Below are 21,220 nucleotides of genomic sequence, written 5' to 3' on the forward strand. Positions count from 1 at the left end.
CCTTGAAGGAGCCTGGGGCTGGCTGGCAACACCCCCTGAAGCCAGGCTCTGCCAATGGAGCCTGGCTGCCATGAGTTGCTCTTTGAGGTGCTCCCTGGAGTATTCATCCCCCTTGGGCTCCTGCCTCTCAGCAACCCGGTCATACCCCAGTCCCTGCCCAGGGATCTGCCATTGCAGCCAGGTCACTTTCCGCACACTCCCTGCACACAGAGCAGAACTTCCCCTTGCTCCCCTTGGCTGTCCTGACCAAGCCCTATTGCTTCCGGGCTTGTGGTCACACAGCCCAAGCTCGGCCACAAAGCTTGGTGCCCAACCCAGGAGCGGGGGCAGGTGGCTGCTGGCAGGATGGACTCGCTCCCGCCTGCTCCAGAAACCAAGGCTGTAAGAATGGAGCAATCCCTGGGGTTACCATATTTCAGGTTCCCAAATAGAAGACACTACTGGGTGGGATGGGGGAGGAGGAACTGGAGGGGGTATTTGGGGGCTGTTGGAGGGGATGTCTGTGTACTGGAAGGGATATTTGGATGGCACTGGAGGGGGTACATGTGGCAGGGGTACCCACTGGAGGTGGGCTGCCAGTGCTGGGCAGGGATGGGCTGGCTTAATGGGGGAGCTCCAGCTGCTGCCAAGCGGGTGCTGCATGCCTTCCACACCCCCATTCCCCATCCCCTTCTCTTCCCCATCCCATCCCTCTTCCCCACCGTCCCTTGCCCCTATCTCCCTCCTCCCACTTCCATCCCCCCTCCCCCTACTCTATCCCACCTCCCTTCCTGCCCCACTGCCTCTTCCCCTCCACCTCACCCATCTTCCCCCATATCCCCCCCTTGCCCTGCCCCAACTGCCCCCTCCACTCCACCACAAACTACGCCAATGGATTCTGGCTGACGCTGCTAGGCCCAATCCTGCGGGGGGAGGGGGAGGGGGGGGAAAGCAGACACCACTGGGCCTGATCCTGCATTGCCCCATTTTGGCGCCCCCACCAGTTCTGCGTCCACAGTCTTATCATTACAGCAAATGCTCTGCACACACACAAAAATTAATCGTATCAAACATATAGATTTTTTCAGTGCCAAAAGGCACACAGGCCACAAATCCTTTGAAAGTATGCACCACTGATCTGGCAATAATGTCACCACATTGTCCTGAGCTGAAGAAACAGCAAGTGCCCAGTTCTTTAAATAGGCTGGTATCTCCTTGTGCTTATCTTCTTGCTGCAAATAGTAAAAGCAGGCCTGTGAGCATCAGCACTTAGGGCAGAGATCTTCACCTCCCCTCTGGTATGGCTATCTGGCTGGACTAACTGAAGAGTTTGGCACCTTTTTTTCCTTATGCGTGGGAGTGAAATTGGCCCCACCCTTGAAGATGCCCTACTGATCATACTCGAATTGTTTATGAACTTTTGCCTTCGCTTATTTGCTAGTCCCAGACTAGCTGGAGTCAGTGGACAGCTGCTCCATTCTTTTGGCAAAAACAAAGCAAAACTGACCAGTACTGTTTAAAAGAAACAGTGACAGAAGCATGAATTACAGCCACATGTGCTGCCAGGCTGGTAAGAAGCCCTGCCATGTCATACTTGTTTGCCGGACAGGGTGCATACACTGAGTAATAAACCTCTTCCAGCTCTATTCACTAGAGAGATCTGATCTTTTGCACAGTGAAGACTCTGAAAGGTTGAAGATTAGCCTTTCCCTTCCAGTCTGGTAATTTAGTAAGAACCTGGCTTGAGTGCAGATTCCATTTTCTGCTGTATCACAAATGCCTTCCATGAAGAGCCTAATCCCAGAGGCAACACAATTTAAACAAAGATTTGCACATGTGTGGAGCTCTCTCCCTCTGTCAGCAGCGGTGAATACTGGCCTACATGACTGTGAAAGCACCTTTTTCTGTTTTGCATAAAAGGTAATCTATCCTGGAGCTAAACCAACTGCTACAAAAGCTCTTGTTTGCCAAGCAGATGCTTATTTTCGGTTAGAAACAGAGCCCTGTTTTTACACATCTCCTAGCATTTTCTCTGCCAAGAGTAACTCCTACAAGTGCCATTAATTGACAGTCTCTGAAAAACCATCTTCTGTATTTATATTTGAAGAGTCATTAAGCATGCTTAGGCAAGGAGTTCAAATAATAATCTCACTGTGGATTAAATTCACCAACAGTGCAGAGGGCCACTCAGGACCTATGCACCATTTAAGTCCCACTTATATAAGGCTTAAATGAAATTTACTGGTGCATAGGTCTTTGCTGGCTCTTGGCACAGTGGATGGGGTGATTTCCCCCCATGAGCACAGCCAAGTGTGTCTTAAGGAGTCTACACCATTTTGAGAGGCATTCCAAGGGGCTTGAGAAGGAGCACAACTTTGATTTATGAATCAGCAATAGGGCCTAGCTGAGACAGGAAGTCATGTTAAAGTTATGTGGCCAAAAACTGTGTAATAAGTCTTGGGGAAGAGGATCCTTGATGTAGAGAAGATTATTACATGTATAATTGCATCTATGTTAAGTGTAGTTGTGCCATAACTGAATTTGGTCCCTAATTTTATTTGAACAAGTGTCATGTTGCACACACATGGAAATAAACATGTGACTGCAGACACTTTCCTTGATTAATGGATACCTCAGACATCATTTGTGGCCAGTTGCTGTAAGGATAACAGCATTTTTCCTGCTTTTGGGACAGTGTACCCCAACTTTCTTATGTCACTTAATAAGTCTGCTCAATTTTGAGAGTACTTGATTTTTATGCTTTATTGCTCTAACTCAGCAAAGCACTTAAATACATGCTGACAGCTAAGCCTCAGATGAAACCTCTTGACTTCAGCGCAACTGCTCATCTGTTTAAAATTAAGCATTATTTTATTTCTTGTTCAAGTTAACCTTGCCCTTCAAAAGGTCTTCTTCCTTTCTTCTTGTGAATAATAAATCCACCACTGTTCATTAGAATCTCCCTCACTTTGAGACTTGAATTACAGATCCATTCTTTATGAAAAGAAATATAAAGAAAGTGGTGGTATCTGAGGCTACATTTATTTAATAAATCCACAAAAGTAATAGAATCAATAACTAATATGACAAAGGTTAATTGTTTAAGTTAGCAAGCTAATAATTCCTACGGAGACAGGCTTTATCACTGTGAGCCATTGTAAAAGGATATTGGGAAATTTTGTAATGTACTATATTGGCAACCTTCATATAAAACACCACAGAGTTACTAATATTTTATAACAGCTTTTATGCTTAAACTCACTAATATGATAATGAAGCCAGGCTATAGAAACAGCATTGGTATCAGACTGGTAATAAAAGCAATAAAAAGACAGAGGCAGGTATACAGATGGGGACAGCCATGAAATATGCTTTTACTGTACTTTCATTAGCAATGGATTAGATCTGAACAAACAACTCAGTTGAGTTTTATTTCATTTTCTATTTGTGAATTATTCAGTAGCCTGATCCCAGGCTTGTAAAGAACAACAACAAAATTACAGATGGGACAAATATATATACGAGTATCAGACTGAAATGCATAAGTTAGAACCACATCCTTATTAAATAACAAAGTGGGTTTCAGCTACCTCAACTTCTGTCTTGAGAACTGGAAATATGATTTGACTCAGAATTTTGAGTCCCAAAACAATCATCAGATGACAACAAGAACCTGTTACTATCAACCTAGGATAAATTTAGATCAGCAGACTCAAGGTGAGAGGCCGCATATCCTCTCTGATACACATCTCCTTCCAATGTCTGTTTTGTTTGAGAGAGTCAGTGCAGGGGGTCCCTGGTATCCATCTCCCCCTGTCGTTTTGCTTATCCGTCGCTCATGAATAGGGGAATGTGTTCCGATTCACGTCAGTCCTGATCCACATATCCGTCACTTCACCTTTTGTGTGGCTTTTCTTTGGATAGCTCCCCCGGCATTAAGGAGGATCCTGCCTTGGAGCAGCAGCAGCTGTTGAATGTGGAATCCAGAGGTACTGAAACCCTGGCAGATGCCCAGATCCCTGCGAACACCCTTGGGACTTTGGAACCACTGGGATCATTCCAGGCAGAGGAACCCAGGAATCCCGAAGTCACCCAGACCATGAATGCAGGAGTCACAGTAAGAAGTAGCACTGGGGAGGGACTAGCCATAGTCCCAAGCACAGTCCGAGTCTTGCAGTTGGTTCCCCACTGACTCGGTGGTGAACTCACTCTCCGCTGCCAGGGCCCTGAGCTGAGACCCGGTGGAGCAGGGAGGACCTGGGTCCCCTTACCTTGGCCATCCGGGTGGTGGCCCACCTCTCTGCAGGCCACTAGGCCTTACTGCCCAGTGAATCAGAGAACCAAAGTAGACTTATTGACTCTGGCTGATTGGCCAGACTTTCCTGTGAACTAGGGTAACTCTATGGACTCTGGCCACTAGGCCATGCTGCGCTGCGGAGAAGGGCAACTTCATTGACTTGGGCCCTACTGCCCTGTGGATCAGAGTGATTATATAGACTCTGGCCACCAGGCATCACAGCCCTGTGGATCAGGGCAACTCTATTGACTTTAGCCCTTAGGTCTCTCTGCCTACAGACAGAAGGCTGCTCGAAGGATGGGATGCACTAGATCAGGTCCCCCCATCCTGTCACGCGACTTCATTCTTTTTCAAATGAGACTTATTTATCTCAAAGCTGATTTGTGAAGTTGATATGAAATGCACTTTATAAACCTGCATTTCATTCTTTATTTATGAGTTATGCAATGAGATTATGGCCCGGATCCAACTCCTTCTGTAGTCAATGGAGAGATCCCCTGTAAAGCAATTCAGGTCCAGTGAGAGCATAGTATTGTGCCAATGGTAGAAAAGCAAAGTAGTTAATATGAACTTAAATATAGGCAAAAATACAATACAATGCATTAAGAAAGATAGTAATCCCTTTTGTTTCTAAGTATCGAAGAAAACATGTATTTTATCCTGTACTATGACTTTTTTCAGAACTGTCGATGAATTACCTTAGCCTGATGTTTTATAACTTCAAGGTTAAATAAATGCCTACAGTTGTCTCCAGTGTCTTCCAACACAATATACAAGCCTGATTGCATAAGTGTTTAGCAGTAAGGACTGAGGCTCCTGGGTGACATGATATACTACTAAATTAGTGAATCCAGAAGAAGCTGGGCTGCTCAACCCCTTATAGGATTGGACCCACTGAGAGAAAACAATGGAAGCTGCTCATCCTAAAATGTTACTGTATATCATTTTACCCCACATTTATAAGCTGTAGTGCATCCTGTGCCAAGTTTCTTGTTTTCAGTGTGGCACTGTTCTTGTTTATTCTGAGTGTTTAGAGTATCTGGAGTCAGCAAAATTCCATTTGCTAAAGCTTTTCATACAGAAAGCTTTTATTTAACACCTGACATTTCTACTTATTTTTCAAGCATTTCCTTTCATATCCATGTGTCTTGCTGGATACTCTTCCCCTGATCTCATTATTCCATGTCCATGATGCAAATCAGCCAAATATGAGAACAAAATAGCAGTTTTCTTACAACTTAAGTACTTGATGAACCCTGCAAGTTTTATTCTAATGAGTAAAAGGTGTCCTGCCCTCTCCAAAAGAAAACTCAAAATGTAGATTTCATCCATAGTGGTAAGATACATAAGCTTTGGACTAGAGACTAAGCAGAGTCTAGAGTTCCCTATTCATCAGGTTGGGAGAGGAAAGTAATTTAAAACATCCCTTTTCAGAATGCAGTTTACTCCCCTCCCAGTGGTCAGCCAGCCCTGCTGAGGAAGAAGGGAGGATCATCTGGTATCCAACCCTTAAACTTCGCCCACATACCCCCAAAGCAGACATCCAGGTAACCCTAATAAGACCACACAAAGGGGAATGCTTATTCCTCTCTCGTTCCCTGAATGGTTGCGTTAGAGATCATCATAATTTCTAATCTTTTTATTAGTTACAGTGTCAAAGTGTCAGTTTTCTCCTTTCTTTCTGAAAAGTCATTATTAGCAAAATTTAAACTAAAAGGAAATCTGTTACTAGCAACATCAGTTTAGAGCCTAAACATAACTTAGGACTACTGTTGTGGTTATGGTGACTTTTCTATGAATAAATGGGCTGTATGTATAAAGAGATCTAATTCAAATCAAAGTAATGCTTCATCATTCTACATTAGCAACATTCAACAAGAATGTGAATTAGAAATGCTGGCTGATCTTTAAGCCCAAGTGTTTGTTTTTTTATGTGATATTTTATTCCACATCTGCCAATTCAAATTATGGAACATACAACTCTACTGAAAAAGAGCAACTTCTTACTACATCTAAAGCATCAATATGCAAACTACAAAGATCATAATAAAACTTCATGCTAGCAAAAGCCATTAGCATTTCAAATGTAGTGTTAGAGACAAGTGGCAAAATCCCCTTTCCCAGTAGGTCTTTAAATACATTTTTATTTTCAGAATTCCACTTCTCTTTGGGTATTAAAGTTTAGTATTCAGCTGATAAAATACTGCTTAAGTTAAGGAGGCAATATGTTATATGCGATATAATCATAATTTTCAAAGTTCAGATGCTCAAAAGACAGATCAAAGGAGTGCTACAGAATTAAAAGAGAAGGGAAATCCTTATGTTCCATCTACTATAAAATTATGTGTGAAACCTCAAGAAGCTGTTTGGATAAATAAAAAAAATATACAAGAGCTGCAATGATTTGAATGATTTTATGTTTAAACAACAGTTACCAAAGATTAATAGGAATTCCCACAAAATGAGAAGACAAAAACCCTAAGTAAGCTTGAAGATGTTAACTCAGAAATAAAGTATGCCTCAAAGAATACACATAGTTTTTAGCCATCATAAAAGGCTAGCTCATACTTTTGCAGATTTCAGTATGGAATACAACACTTTGTAAAGATTAGTTATAACTGTACCTCCCAAAGTAACTGGGGGTTGTTCTTTTTGTTTAGCTTTTGTTTTGTTTACCCATCTGCTGTCATGGAGAAAAGTGAACCTAATGTAACAGATCTAGAAATGTATAAATTTTATATTAATAAGAAAGAGGCCCAAGTATATATTTGTCTGCATAATCATTATGTTTCCATAGTTTAACAAATATTTTATGAGGGAATAAAACAATCAGACATCCATTGGGAAATTATAGGCTACTTGGAGAACATGTATATAGAGTGCCATATTTACTAAAGCTTTTTCATGCTGTGCATTTTTAGTTTAGTCTTGTAAATTACATGAGGTGCAGTTGGACAACTATGTGGACTGAATGGGATTCAGGGGGAAACCTTCAAGAATTACTGAACATACATTTTGGCATGGTTTGAGCAACCACACCCTTGTGCAAGGAAGAGGTCATGTAAGGAAAGTTGTATTTTGGGGGGGCAATAGACCTAAAATCTTAGATTTCTGGAAGTACCCTGCCAAGATTTGGGTATCTTCAAAATATTATATGGCAACTTGCAGGTAGGATAGACGTGTCCCTTTACCTTGTGATGATTTTTACATTGCTATTATTTTTAATGCCTTATTTTGGAGAGCTGTTTACTGGAAATTAAAGCTAGAAGTGGCAAATTTCTTCTTGCTTTCTGAAGAAGAAGAGATCTTACAACATAGTGGATTAGTGGGTACTTTTTGTAGTACTCAGGGTTAGACTCAGCTGCGATCTGGATACATGATGATTCCCAGATGTTAGATGGTCTGTTTTCTGAAACATTTCTCATAATACATAACAGGTTAGAAATAATCTGTGAATATGTAGTATTTTGGGATAAAATGGTCCATCTTAGAACATAAGAACAGCCATACTGGGTCAGACCAAGGGTCCATCTAGCCCAGTATCCTGTCTTCTGATGCCAATGCCAGGTGCCCCACAGGGAATGAACAGAACAGATAATCATCAAGTAACCCATCATGTCGCTCCGTCCCAACTTCGGGCAAACAGAAGCTAGGGACACCATCCCTATCTATCCTGGATAATAGCCATTGATGGACCTATCCTCCATGAATTTATCTAGTTCTTTTTTGAACCCTGTTATAGTCTTGGCCCTCACAAAATCCTCTGGCAAAGGGTTCCACAGTTTGACTGTGTGTGAAGAAATACTTCCTTTTGTTTGTTTTAAACCTGCTGCCTATTAATTTCATTTGGTGACCCCTAGTTCTTGTGTTATGAGAAGGAGTAACTAACACTTCCTTATTTACTTTCTCCACACCAGTCATGATTTTACACCCCTCATTCATATCCCCCCTTAGTCATCTCTTTTCGAAGCTCAAAAGTCCCCATCTTATTGATGTTTTCTCATATGGAAGCTGTTCCTACTCTAATAATTTTTGTTGCCCTTTTCTGAAACTTCCAATTCCAATATACAATTTTTGAGATGGGGCAACCACATCTGCATGCAGTATTCAAGATGTGGGCATACCATTGATTTATACAGAGGCAATATGATATTTTCTGTCTTATTATCTATCCCTTTCTTAATGATTCTCAACATTCTGTTACCTTTTTTGACTGCCGTTGCACATTGAGTGGATGTTTTCAGAGAACTATCCACAATGACTCAAAAATCTCCTTCTTGAGTGGTAACATCTAATTTAGACCCCATCATTTTATATATAGTTGGGATTATATTTTCCAATGTGCATTACTTTGCATTTATCAACATTGAATTTCTTCTGCCATTTTGTTGCCCAGTCACCCAGTTTTGTGAGATCCCTGTGTAGCTCTTCACAATCTGCTTTGGACTTAACTATCTTGAATAGTTTTGCATCTTCTGCAAATTTTGCCACCTCACTGTTTACCCCTTCTTCCAGATTGTTTATGAATAATTTGAATAGTACTGCCAAAAGAAGTGTCCTTTGCAAGTCATTACAATTTTTTTTACTTTGACTTCAAATGGACCCCTAAACAGACACTTATAAAAATTTTAATACTATTTGTGCCACTGTTTACCCTTCTGCAGAAGATCAGAGGGCAAATACTAGAACTTTATTCAATCTATATGATACATGAGTTTAGGATACACCATTAACACCACCAGTTGCATTATGTAATTGGAGTTTAGAAGGTGATGCCTGAAGCAAAGAATTCATATGGAGCATCCTCTGCTATATTATCATTCTAGGAAATATTAGCAGGACATAGAGAGAGTCATTGTACTGACTACAATAATATGTTTGCAGTTCTTTTGACTGGAAGTGAAATAACATGTACATCCCTGATGTTAAAGAGGACATTTGTGCTTGGTAAATACAATATTAATGGCTAGATCTGGATAAGGTTCGAAAGATTAGGGTTAGGGTTTTTCTGAATCAAATGACAATTCAGAATGTACTCAGATTATATGAAGCATCTCAAATATTTCTCCTCCTCCTCCTCATTTTCTGTATCCAGTCCCTCTATGTAACTGGACTCAGCCCAGTCTCATTATTCAATCTATTCTCTCTCCTTAATTCCAGCCAGATCCTTTTCTCCAAGTATAAAAACCTCTCTAGAACACTGCTCTAGCTTGGACCTGAGGACTTCTATTCCACATATATTTTACTTCCCTTACCCCTCATTCCCCTGGCTTTTTCTACCTTTGCTAATGTTTTGCAATTGATCTAACCCTTTCACTTTATTATGAGAGTCATCACGTCATAGTCTGATGGACTAGCTTTTGTCTAAGACACCCAGCTCTACAAAGGTACTTAGGACCTAACTCCCAGATTTAGGCAGCACAAAGCTTGTGGAAAATATTTCAAACAGTCTAAAACCTCAAAGGTTCACATCCCATTTAGCATTCTGACACTCTTGAAAGTCTTTATAGCAATCATTTATTACAGGGCATATCATAGTAATATGTTGCATTTCTTCAGTATCTCAAAGCTACAAACAAACAGGAACAAGGCCTAGTAAGTTGGTGATTCACAAATCTTATTGGCATATATACTGAGTTTTACTAGTCAAGTTTGCCTGAATCCATGAAAGATTTATTATAACTGCATAAATCAATGTTTCTGCAAAATATTTGCTTAGCTTTAGAGCTGAATATTGTGAAACCAAAAGCCAAAGTTAAATAGTGATTTGATTCTGTTCTCATGTGTAGTTGTATTATGCAAAGTTTGTATAAAATGAGCTACTGGGTATATTCTATACTCATCCATAAGAGCTGATAAAACGGGCTCATGCAAGCTGTGTAATATGAAACTCTATTTTAACTGACCATGTAGCTAAATCATGTAATGTTCAAAACTGGTGTCCACTCTTGAAAAAGAATGTTGAAAGATTTAAGAGCCACAAGAATGATTCAAGGCATGGAAAACATGCTTTACAATTAGACACTAAAGGAGCTCAATCTATTTAGCTTTTCAAAGAGAAAGTTAAGACACAAGTTGACGATAGTCTGTAAATCCCTGTGCAGAGAGAAGAGGATACTAGCGTGTTCTTTAATTTAGTAGACAGTGGCATACTGAGATCCAGTGGCTAGAACCTGAAGTCTGAAAAGTTCAAACTGGAAATAAAGTGTAAATCATCATCACTTGGAGTCCAGATTGGATGTCTTTCTAAAAGATATGGGATTCCGAAGTCCTCAGTCCCCATTTCAAAAGTGATAGGCACTTAGGCACTTTTGAATGTTTTACCCATGTTCTAGTTCAGCCACAAATTGTTGCACCAAATGCCTAAATCAAGGGGATGAATCTATGGTCTGCGTTATGGAGGAGTCAGACTAGATCATTGTAATGGTCCTTTAAAATCTGTGAATAAAGATCAAAATTAGATATTGTAATTTTGCTACAAATTTCATTTGTAAAGAATTGTAACTAGATAGTACTAAAATGGCAGCTATTTTATGTATTATCTCTTCACATTCAGGAGAAGATTTCTTTATTAAGAAATGGCCTGTCAGCCCCACAAGAATTGGAACTTTAAAAGAAGTTATTGATTTCCTCTCACCTATAAATTAAGGAAAGAATATTCAATATTATTAAGAAGGATTTTGTATTTCCAAAGTTCAGCTTTGAGATGATGATAGAAATAACTAATATTTTTATTTCCTTGACACCTCTATTAGATGAGCCACCAAGCTAGAAAGCAGTTCTTAAATAGAGATGTACAATACCCTTTTCCACTAAGGATGCTAATGTAACCCTTCTGCTAGTCAAAGTTGGCAGCAACAAGGGCCGAGTTCAGTATCTAGAGGTTCCTTTTCAACAATATAACACAAAATTGGCTCGAGTTCCCACCCAGGGACCTGGGACAATTATACACCACTCCCTGGGTGCCTCTAAGAGGCAATACTTCCCCTCTCGCAAGCACAGAGCCTGAGTGTAGCAAAAAAAATTAATAAAAGGAGGGAAATAACTCAACATTAATTTGGGGAAACACCACAAACAGGGCTCATAAACATAAACCATGAATGAAAGACCCACCCCCAAGTAAGTTGGGCAGTGTCCTTTCCCCCTGAGGTTCTTATTCCAGCAATCCAAAAGTCCCTTTAACATGTCCATCTCTTTCTGCACCCCATTCACAGTTAGTGTCCTTGGGCAGTGCAGACATAGAGTTCAGAGATGCTTCTGCAGCATTCACCTCGCACCCTGGGTGGAGGGGGTAAGGAGACACCTTATTCGCTCCTTTGCTCAGGCACTCACTTGCCACCCCTCTCTGCCAGGCTCTGCTCTGACCCTCTTTGCCAACCACCATGCTGGCTGCACCTTTCCACCAGCCACCCTGCTAGCTGTTTGAGGCAGCCCTCCACCCTGCTGGCTGCTCACAAAGATGTCTTCAGGGCCCACCACTTAACACAGTTTTCAGTGATTTCAGCTGTTAGTGTGGGAGCCTCACTGCTGGTGTACACTGGATAGTCTCTTGCATCAGAGATATTGTCTTGAAGCAGGTCTAATACTTAGACCTTGGTATTACTGATTTCAACTCTACAGCATGTAACAAGACTCTCAAGTGAGTCTAAATTAGCTCCACTATTACACTGTGGATAGAGGAAGGCTCAGATGGTGTCTGGAGCCGTTAGGCAGGGCTACACCACCAGGTAAAAGTACCTATCCCCACCCTCTTTCAACTCACTGGGGTTTAGAACCCATGTCCCCTGCCTAGCGAGTGCCATTTACTTGAGGGTGAGTCCCTTAATTGGGAAATGCCAAGTACAGTTCTGCTGCCCTGGATTCACACAACAAGGATAACAATCTTTATTACTCCTGCCCCAATAACAAGGAGACTGGGAATCCAACACCAGCCAAAAGTGATCATTTAGGCAAGCAATCCCATCATGCTGAGCACCTGGGCCTTGTGGAGTCCATGGGAGCCAGGGGCAATGGGGGGCACCATACTCATGGTGGCCGGGGCACCAAAATACAAGTTTGCCCAGGATGCCATTTTCCCTAAGGCCTGGCCTGATTTCAAGTGAAGTTGAAAGTTCACCGTTAAAGTCTTCTGTATATGCTTTAAGATGTGTCTCCCTATTATAAGTTATACTATACAACATGAAAATTATACAACCTTCCCTCCACCCCTTAGCTTGATTTAAAATTTTATTGAGGTCTACAACAGAAACCAAGCTTTAAGAAAATCAGTTCTGTAGTTTTATAGTTATGAACAGCTAATGTTTTCAACTAGAAAAGTTTCCTTTGAGTTTCTAGACCAACTCAAACGAGCACAACTGTGAGAATGAGGGGGAGTTGGAAGGTTATCACATTTCTTATTGTAATATATGGGACAGCTGTGGTTTTTTTTGTTTGCATTGTTAAACCCACACATCTTAAAGTCTGAATAGATTTTGCTAGAATGTTTGTGTATTGGGACTGGAGCTAGCAAGCAGATTGTAGAATCAAATTGGGTTCTCTGTGTGAGACAGCTCATGAAAAATAACACCTCCACCATTTTGTCTCTCCAACTTATGACTCTCCCTCTGGCATTACCTGCTATATGCGCAATCAGCTTACTTCAATTATTACATACATTTTCCAAAATCTAACCAACCAAAAATTCATCTCTGTGTGGGCAAACAAAATTCCACAAAGGAATTTGCTTGGAAGTTAAAAACAGAGAGAGAGAGAAGACCTAGAATGGAAACTGCTTTTCAGCCTTAACTTCAGAAGCTGAGCTCCTGCTAAAATTTGTATATATGATTTGTACTTTCAACATTTTGTATATGTTGTACAAAATGCCATGTAAAATAAATGAACATACAGCCCCTTTGGCCATCAGAGCTCACTTCAGTATACACATGCTCCTGTTAACAGCAACATTCAAGTCCCAACAGAAATTCTCAACCCTCCTAGGAGTGGGTTAGGGCCATAACAATCTCAGCATGAGTACAAGAAGGCAACTGGAGGTTTTAATGAGAAAAATAGCGAGCAGTGGTTCTCAAACTGGGGCTCATGACCTCCAGATGGGCTGTGGAACTATGTTGAAACTTGCACTGCTTTCCTCACTAGGCCTCTAGCTTTCATGGGAGGTAGGTTGGGGAAGGGGGATAGACCAAGCTATTATTGTCTATTATTTTCAGGATGACCAGCCCAGTGAGATTATTTCAAGCTTTTTGAATTTATTATTTCTTTTTGTAGTATTTTGATTTGCCAACCTTTGTGACTCTTTTACTTCCTAAATTTTGGCAAATTCCAGGAGCTGAAAAACTAGTCTGCTGCTTTCAAATAGATTTTGGCTATTTGGATATTCATATTTTGTTTATGCTTCTGAGGTTATGGCGTTCTTTTCAAATATCCTGACATGTTTATCTTACCATTTTCCTGCCAGGATGCCTCTTATGCTCAGTAAGGTGATTTCAGTTAGTCAGGGATTTGGCCTCATAGGTGTTAGAACAATTTGTACGGATGGGGTGCTGATATCCATTGAACCAAACTGTAAATGCTGTATATGATGCAAACCACTTTGAGCCAGGGAGTGCAGCAACACGCCCCCACACCCATAGTTCCAGCACCTACGTTTGGCCCACTGGCCAAGTAAAACATCCTCCCTCCTCGGGCAAATTCAGAGCAATACAAACCCTTTGCCTTTTCAAGACAAAATAGTCTTTCATCCCTGCCCAGTGTCAAAAGGCTTCCCATCCACAGACTGCTTGTCTTCCCTGGGCCAAGCCTTTGGGTTGCAGGAGTTCCAGTACAGGCCTTGTCCCATAAATTCATGAAGTTTCCCACTCCTCCATTGCAGAAGTAGCCACATTAGCTCTGCAGGCAGGATCGTAGCGGTACCCCTCATGCCGCTCTGCTTTGGATCTCAGCCTGAGGACTTTACATCATGAAGGCATGTCTACACTCATCCTCAGACCACTGTGTCTCACTGATTCCCAGGCCTACAATGCTTCTCAATCTATTTAGGCTTACTCCACTAAGCTGCTCCCAACACCTTCCTCATTTTTTTTTTAAATACAACCCTCTTAGGCAGCTGCTCCAGTTCCCTGTCTGCCAAAAGCTATTACTAGTCTCAGGTGTTTTCATTCTCATGCATCATCATTAACAGATTCTGCAGGCAAAATATATCTTCATGTATGATTGTCAAAATGTCAGATCACCTGTGGGTGAATGCTTTTCACAAAATGATCACTCCATATATGACCTCTCAGTCCTTGTCCTCAAAGGAAACCTGTCCAACACCTTCAAAAGACAAGCCTGGGATCTTAAATTCATAACTTTGCTAGACACTAAAGATCATGGTCTTAATAAAGACACCAAATTTATGACTTATTTTACACTAATCTGTTAATCACTCACCCTCCTTTTTGTCCTATGACTACAAAGGTGTTAACAGGATACTTCACCTTGAATGGTCCCTTATGCTAAACAATCTATTCCACCTTGCATTTAGTCGTGATACTCCGAGTATCTTTCCTAGACCTGTAGAAGAACACTGTGTAGCTCCAAAGATTGTCTCTTTCACCAATAGAAATGATCCAATGAAAGATATTACTTCACCCACCTTTGTACGGGGAGACTTTGGCAAACCAGTAAAGTGCCTGAAACCACTATGGCTTATTGCTAAAAGCAGCCAAGTCAGCAGGCTGTAAATTAGCCAAGTCAGCAGGCTTAGCTTAACCAAGGCAGGAGGGGAAGCGGGTTTTTGAGTGCCACAGAGAGGGCAGCTTGACCCCACGTCCTTCCTGATAAGAATTGTGTTGAAGTTGCTGATACATGCAATTTAGAAGAGCAGGATGTGCCCCAGGAATGTCTATTGGGGCCTCAAGGCTGCAAACGCTGGAAAAACCCACACTTGGTTAATCGATAATCAGAAGGAACCTCTCACTTGACCATTGAAACTGCTTACTTAACAAGTTTGCTTTAAGGGACATGTCATTCTATTACTAATGTATAAACAAGAGGAAAAAGTTTGAGGTAGGGGGACTCTTCAGAACTGGACTCTCCCTCTGGATGCATCTTGTGTTCCCCACTAGCAGACGGGCTACCATTGTGCCACTTGAGAGCCACACTCAGCTTTGGTAATTATCAAGGGTTGGGGGTGTTTTACTAACCTGTTGAGGATGTGTGTATAAGTGCTTGAGACTAAGTAAAGTTTAGCTTTAAAAAAAGCACTCTTGTGTTGTCCTGTTTGTGCCAGCCATCTATCGGTTGGACGGCCGTGTCTCCCCTGATTTATTTCCTCGCACAGAGTAAAAGTTACCAAGAGCTTTGGGTTGAAAGAACCCCAGGTAACACCTTGTCTCACCAGCTGTCAAAGCTAATGGGTTGCACAGGTGTAACTGACTGCATAATTAGGCCCGAAGAATCATTTAGTGGTGATGATGATGATGATGTATGCCAAGGTAAGAACTCAGCTTGACTTTCAGATCTCAGATTACGTTCAATGTACATAAACCCTTTGATTTTAGTTTTTCAGTGGTCTAAATCTGAATTATGACTTATTCCCACCTCTCTTTGATATTGTAGCTATGATATGACATGGGGTGATGCTAAATACTGTTTTGCCTTGATAGAGCTTCAGAATTGGATGTGACAAAATGTTGCAAAATTCTGAATGAATCAGAGAAAAAGTTGTTAATTCTAGGCGATTTTTTCTTGTGACACGCAGATTGATGGTGAATATACAAACATCACTGACATTATTATGGATTTGGTTGTAATGCTAGACCCAATTCTGTCTTTTGAACATTTGTCTTGTTTGGTCAGAATAGTGATCTCCCATCTAAAAAAATATTGCAGGATTTCAGCTTCTATTTTTGGAGGCAAACCCTGGAGTATAGATAAAGTATGCTCTTCTTACTTCCAGTCTGGACTGCTATACCACTGTTATGTACAGGATGTTCTCACTAGCATAGCTCTGCACACATTACAATCCATGAGGCTAGGTTTCTTAACAACTTTAGGTATTTGAAACGATTTTTTTCAAAATATGGCCTATTTATTTATTCATCCCCATACAAAAGGTGAATATTTATTATTTCATGAGATGTTGTCAAAAATCATATTTAAATAAGTAATTCCTTACTTACAATACTGAGAAAACAGGCTAATATTTAATACCATTACTTTTTAAAAATCCATCTATCAGAGGATAGATGGTCCTCTGAGACCTTTTATAAAACACACCAACCAATGTAAAAACAATAAATTCCAGACAACACAACCGAAATATGAACATGACAAAGTCAAAAATCAAGATCAAACTGATGTCAGAGAGCACAGCCTACCCCCTCCTTCCAATGTCTGCAACCCCCTTGGCAAGAGAACGTTGGCACTGAAGCTTTGCCACATCCTCCAAATACAGTTCCTTTGACATCCGAAGTCCAGTCAAATCAGAAGTCAATCACAACTGGTAGTTCTCACTCAGTCCCATAACAGGTGCTCCATACCTTCACAGAGCATCAATTGCATAGTGCTCAAGATTCTGCTTCTAGCATTCTCCCAATACCTGGACACAAACCCGGCTCCTTGATACACAGCAACATGTCTCTACATGGAAAATAAAAACAGTTGTAGCCAACAGTGATAGCAGAATCCTCACAGTCATTACACAATAGCCCTTTCACTGATACCCCATGCCCCTGACATATTGGATTCTGTGATACCTCGAGTAACTACAATTAACAATATTCCTGGGGTAGCATAATTCCCACACCCAACACAATCTCTTTCCAGTTCCCACCGTAGCATTAGCTAAAACGTTCACCAGCATACTCCTTCACTCCAAACAGTCTCAATGGTTTTTGCTCCTCTCCCACCTCCAAAGGAGAGGGGCCAGGCACAAACCCAACCCATATTGAAATTGGATGTGCCTCTGTTACTTCCTCTCCTTTTCCAGGAACTCTTCCATGGAAGCTAATGTCAGTGGGCCCATCTGAAATATCAACTCACACCTCACCTTGCAAAGAGGTATACATAAAAATCACACCAGTAAGATAGAGAACTATCCATGACTCCATCATTTTATATGTATAGTTGGGATTATGTTTTCCGATGTGCATTACTTTGCATTTATCAGCATTGAATTTCATCTGCCATTTTGTTGCCCAGTCACCCAATTTTGTGAGATCCCTTTGTAACTCTTTGCAGTCTGCTTTGGACTTAACTATTTTCAATAGTTTTGTATCATCTGCAAATTTTGCCACTTCACTATTTACCCCCTTTTCTAGATAATTTATGAGTATGTTGAATAGTACTGGTTCTAGTACAGACCCCTAGCAGACACCACTATATTTAATATTTAATTATAGTGACAACTCCATGCATTTTTAGGAGATTGATGCATGGCCTGATACAAGAAGCAAGTCAGTGATTGGCTCACTTTGGGAGATTTGGATTCCGGAGACTGTAGTGACTGACAATAGACCACAATTTGCCTTGGAAGAATTCAAGGAATTTGCACACTTGGGAGTTTAACCATCACACTTCCTTCCAGCATACCTAGAATAATGGTAAGGGGAAATCAGCTGTGAAAACAGCTAAGAGACTGTCACACAAGGCTATTTCTTCTGATTCAGAGCCCTTTTTGCATTTTTTGACACACAGAAATACCCCATCACAGGGGTGCTGAAACAGTCCAGTGCAGGCACTGATGGGACACCTGATCAAAACCCTGCTACCAATGAGGGGAGACCTATTGCAGCCAGAAGGATGGAGACACCACTGAGAGGAGGTGGCCAGCAAGCAGAGGAAGCAGGCACTAGAGTATGACACATCCGCCAAGGACCTACCAGCACTGGAGACAGGCACTGCTGTGAGGATCTAGCCTTTAGAGAGGCACCAGGAGTGGAGTGAACTAAAGGAGTTGTGAAGGGCACAGTGGCACCCAGGTCATAGGCAGGGAATACTCAAGAGGGTCAAGTGATCTTAAAGAACAGCAGACACTTATGAGCTGGCAGACACCACACCCAGAGAGATTTTACAGAGATCATCACAGAATGGAGATATGGAGAACCATCTGGTGGGCAACTCCCCAGGGAGGGAGCATACTCTGCAGAGAGATAGTTTGCTAGATTTGGAGACTGAGATAGGTCACTCATGGTGTGGTGACCTGTTGAGGAGCACAAATGATCTCTAAGATGATTTCAGAGTAACAGCCGTGTTAGTCTGTATTCGCAAAAAGAAAAGGAGTACTTGTGGCACCTTAGAGACTAACCAGTTTATTTGAGCATAAGCTTTCGTGAGCTACAGCTCACTTCATCGGATGCATACTGTGGAAAGTGTAGAAGATCTTTTTATATACACACAAAGCATGAAAAAATACCTCCTCCCACCCCACTCTCCTGCTGGTAATAGCTTATCTAAAGTGATCACTCTCCTTACAATGTGTATGATAATCAAGTTGGGCCATTTCCAGCACAAATCCAGGTTTTCTCACACACACCCCCCCCCCCCATACACAAACCCACTCTCCTGCTGGTGATGTAACCAGTTGAATCTGTGGTAAAGACCAGACACAAACTGAGCTATGTACTAGCAACCTCTGTCTGAAGGGACATGGGATAGCAGTCTGGGCATCAATTATTTGTTTTTAATGTTCATATTAAAGTGTTTCCAAACTAGGAAAGATGTATCATGATCAGAGGAACTGGAGTCCATGTTCCCTGAAGGACTGTTATTGAAAGGACACCAGGGGAACAGGTGGAGTTAGGATGGAAGCAACTCAGGCATATGGACAGAGCAGACCACAGGTTTTAATTAAATTCCAGTTGTTCAGTTGAACCTGCATTCAACTTCATGCTTTGCTAAAGAAACAGATTGGACTCAGGTGGGGAAAACAGAGGCAGGGTCATACCCACAGTTCTGCACTGGACCAAGAGGGAGCATGGGGGCAGACACAGCAGCTTTGATACAAGGGGGCATTCTAGAGGAAAGTGCCTGCCATAACACCACTTTTTATCCATAATGTTTATTATTTGGATTTCACTTAGCTTGGACAATAAACCTGGAATGTTCAGTTTCACTTTAGTTGCTAGTCAGTGTCATAATCAGTTCCTGTACACTCTTCCAATACTGTTGTGTTTGTTTTAAAGTACTGAAGCTCAGTGATTATATTGATAAAAGAACTTAACTGAAACTCTAAAATATCACAAACACATTTCAGTTTAGATTTTGTTACCTCCTCCTGTGCTTTAAAAAAAAATTCAGAACCTAGACTAAACTGACTGTGGTCATTTACCCATATTATTTTGCCTTTTTATATGCCGTGTTCCAGGCTGAAATTATTGGTTTACTTGTTTCCTACAGTTTTTAATCTGGTTTATTACATCTGTGATGTTTTTCAGAGGTCTCATTAACAAAGAAAGCATTTTCTGTTTCATTTTAAGTAGCAAAGACAGACACAGTTTCGGATTTCATACAGAAATAAAGTTTTTGCAGGTGGGAGAGAAGGAGGCATCCTTTAACATTAAGCAGGGGTAAGGTTCCATTAAGGAATTTTAACAAGTGATTTGGTTTCATTAAAAAAATCAGAGATAATGTTACTGAGACCTACTGTAAAGCTGTCAATAAACAGAGATTGAAAAGAAGATATGATTCTGATAAATTCTTGTGAAATGCATTTCTACCTTAGGTCATAATTGTACAGCCAATGCCCTAAAGTAGGAACATTTTTCCAGCCTAAGTCCCTGTTTGCATTTCAGATATGATACTATATTTAGTATTCAAATGAACAGCATCCCAGTTCTAAAACTAGTATAAATTTTCTTTAATTCTGGAATAAGACATTTCATTACATCATGTTATTGCATAACATGGCACAATGGAACAGGTTTGAACTAGGTTTCAGGATGAACAGCTGTCCATATAAGGACTGGCATTGTTTCTGTCAATGTATTTGCAGTTATCCAAGAGAACTTCAGATTGTACAACACTTCTGATGAAAGCTAAACAAGTAATATGTATTGGTTAGTGGCCAGAAAGTCCCAAACATCCTAAATGATTGAAGTAGAATTTAGAGCACAGCTACATTGAAACTAAAAGCCTGGCTCACACAGAGCTTTGATGTGTTTTAGAAGTATCTGGAGATCAAAAATCATTAAAGTTGCTGAGAAGTTAAATGTAATGGATATGAAGGGTCAGATGTTGAGTTCACTTACACTAGTTTATATGAGAGTAACTAACTCCATTGTTTTCAGTGAAGATACCCTAGACTTATAGCAGAGTAACTGAGATCACAACCCTGCATGAAAAACAATTTGACTTAAGTAGCAGAAACATTTTTTCATACGTTTATTGATGACTTTGCAATACATAAGAAATATTATCTCCTAAATAGTAAAAGGTAGGGTTACTTATATAACCCATTTAAGTGTGTGAAACCACATACATTTGAATCGACAAAGATTTTTATTTACCAGTGACTTACCCTGGAGCATGGTGACGTGAGGTGAGATTCTTTGCTGTACCTCTACAAGGTACAACACAGAACTCGCAGTACACAGGGAGGAGGGATTAAGGAAACTTTAAATTATCTTTGTGCCTTACTGTTCCTGGGCTGCTCCAGGGGTGGCAAAAGCCCTCAGGTTATAGGAGCCTCCCCAGGCTACCCTATGGGCTGCAATGCTAACTGCTGTGATACCAGCCCTGTCATTCCCCCAACACCAGGGCTTTCAAGGGAATCGTTGGAGGACAGTCTCTTGAGTGCTTGCTCTGGGGAATCCTCCCCTGGTCAGAAAGGGGTACTATTAGGACCTCTTTAAGACACTCCAGCCCTTTTAGCCAGTGTAAAGGGACAAAAGCAGGAATAGGAGGTTCTTATTTCCTAGAGCCTGAGTTTTTTGGGCCCAGATCCACAAAGGGACTTAGGAGTGGTGA

Source organism: Chelonia mydas, chromosome 1 (assembly GCF_015237465.2).
Source record: "Chelonia mydas isolate rCheMyd1 chromosome 1, rCheMyd1.pri.v2, whole genome shotgun sequence".
Lineage (NCBI taxonomy): Eukaryota > Metazoa > Chordata > Testudines > Cheloniidae > Chelonia > Chelonia mydas.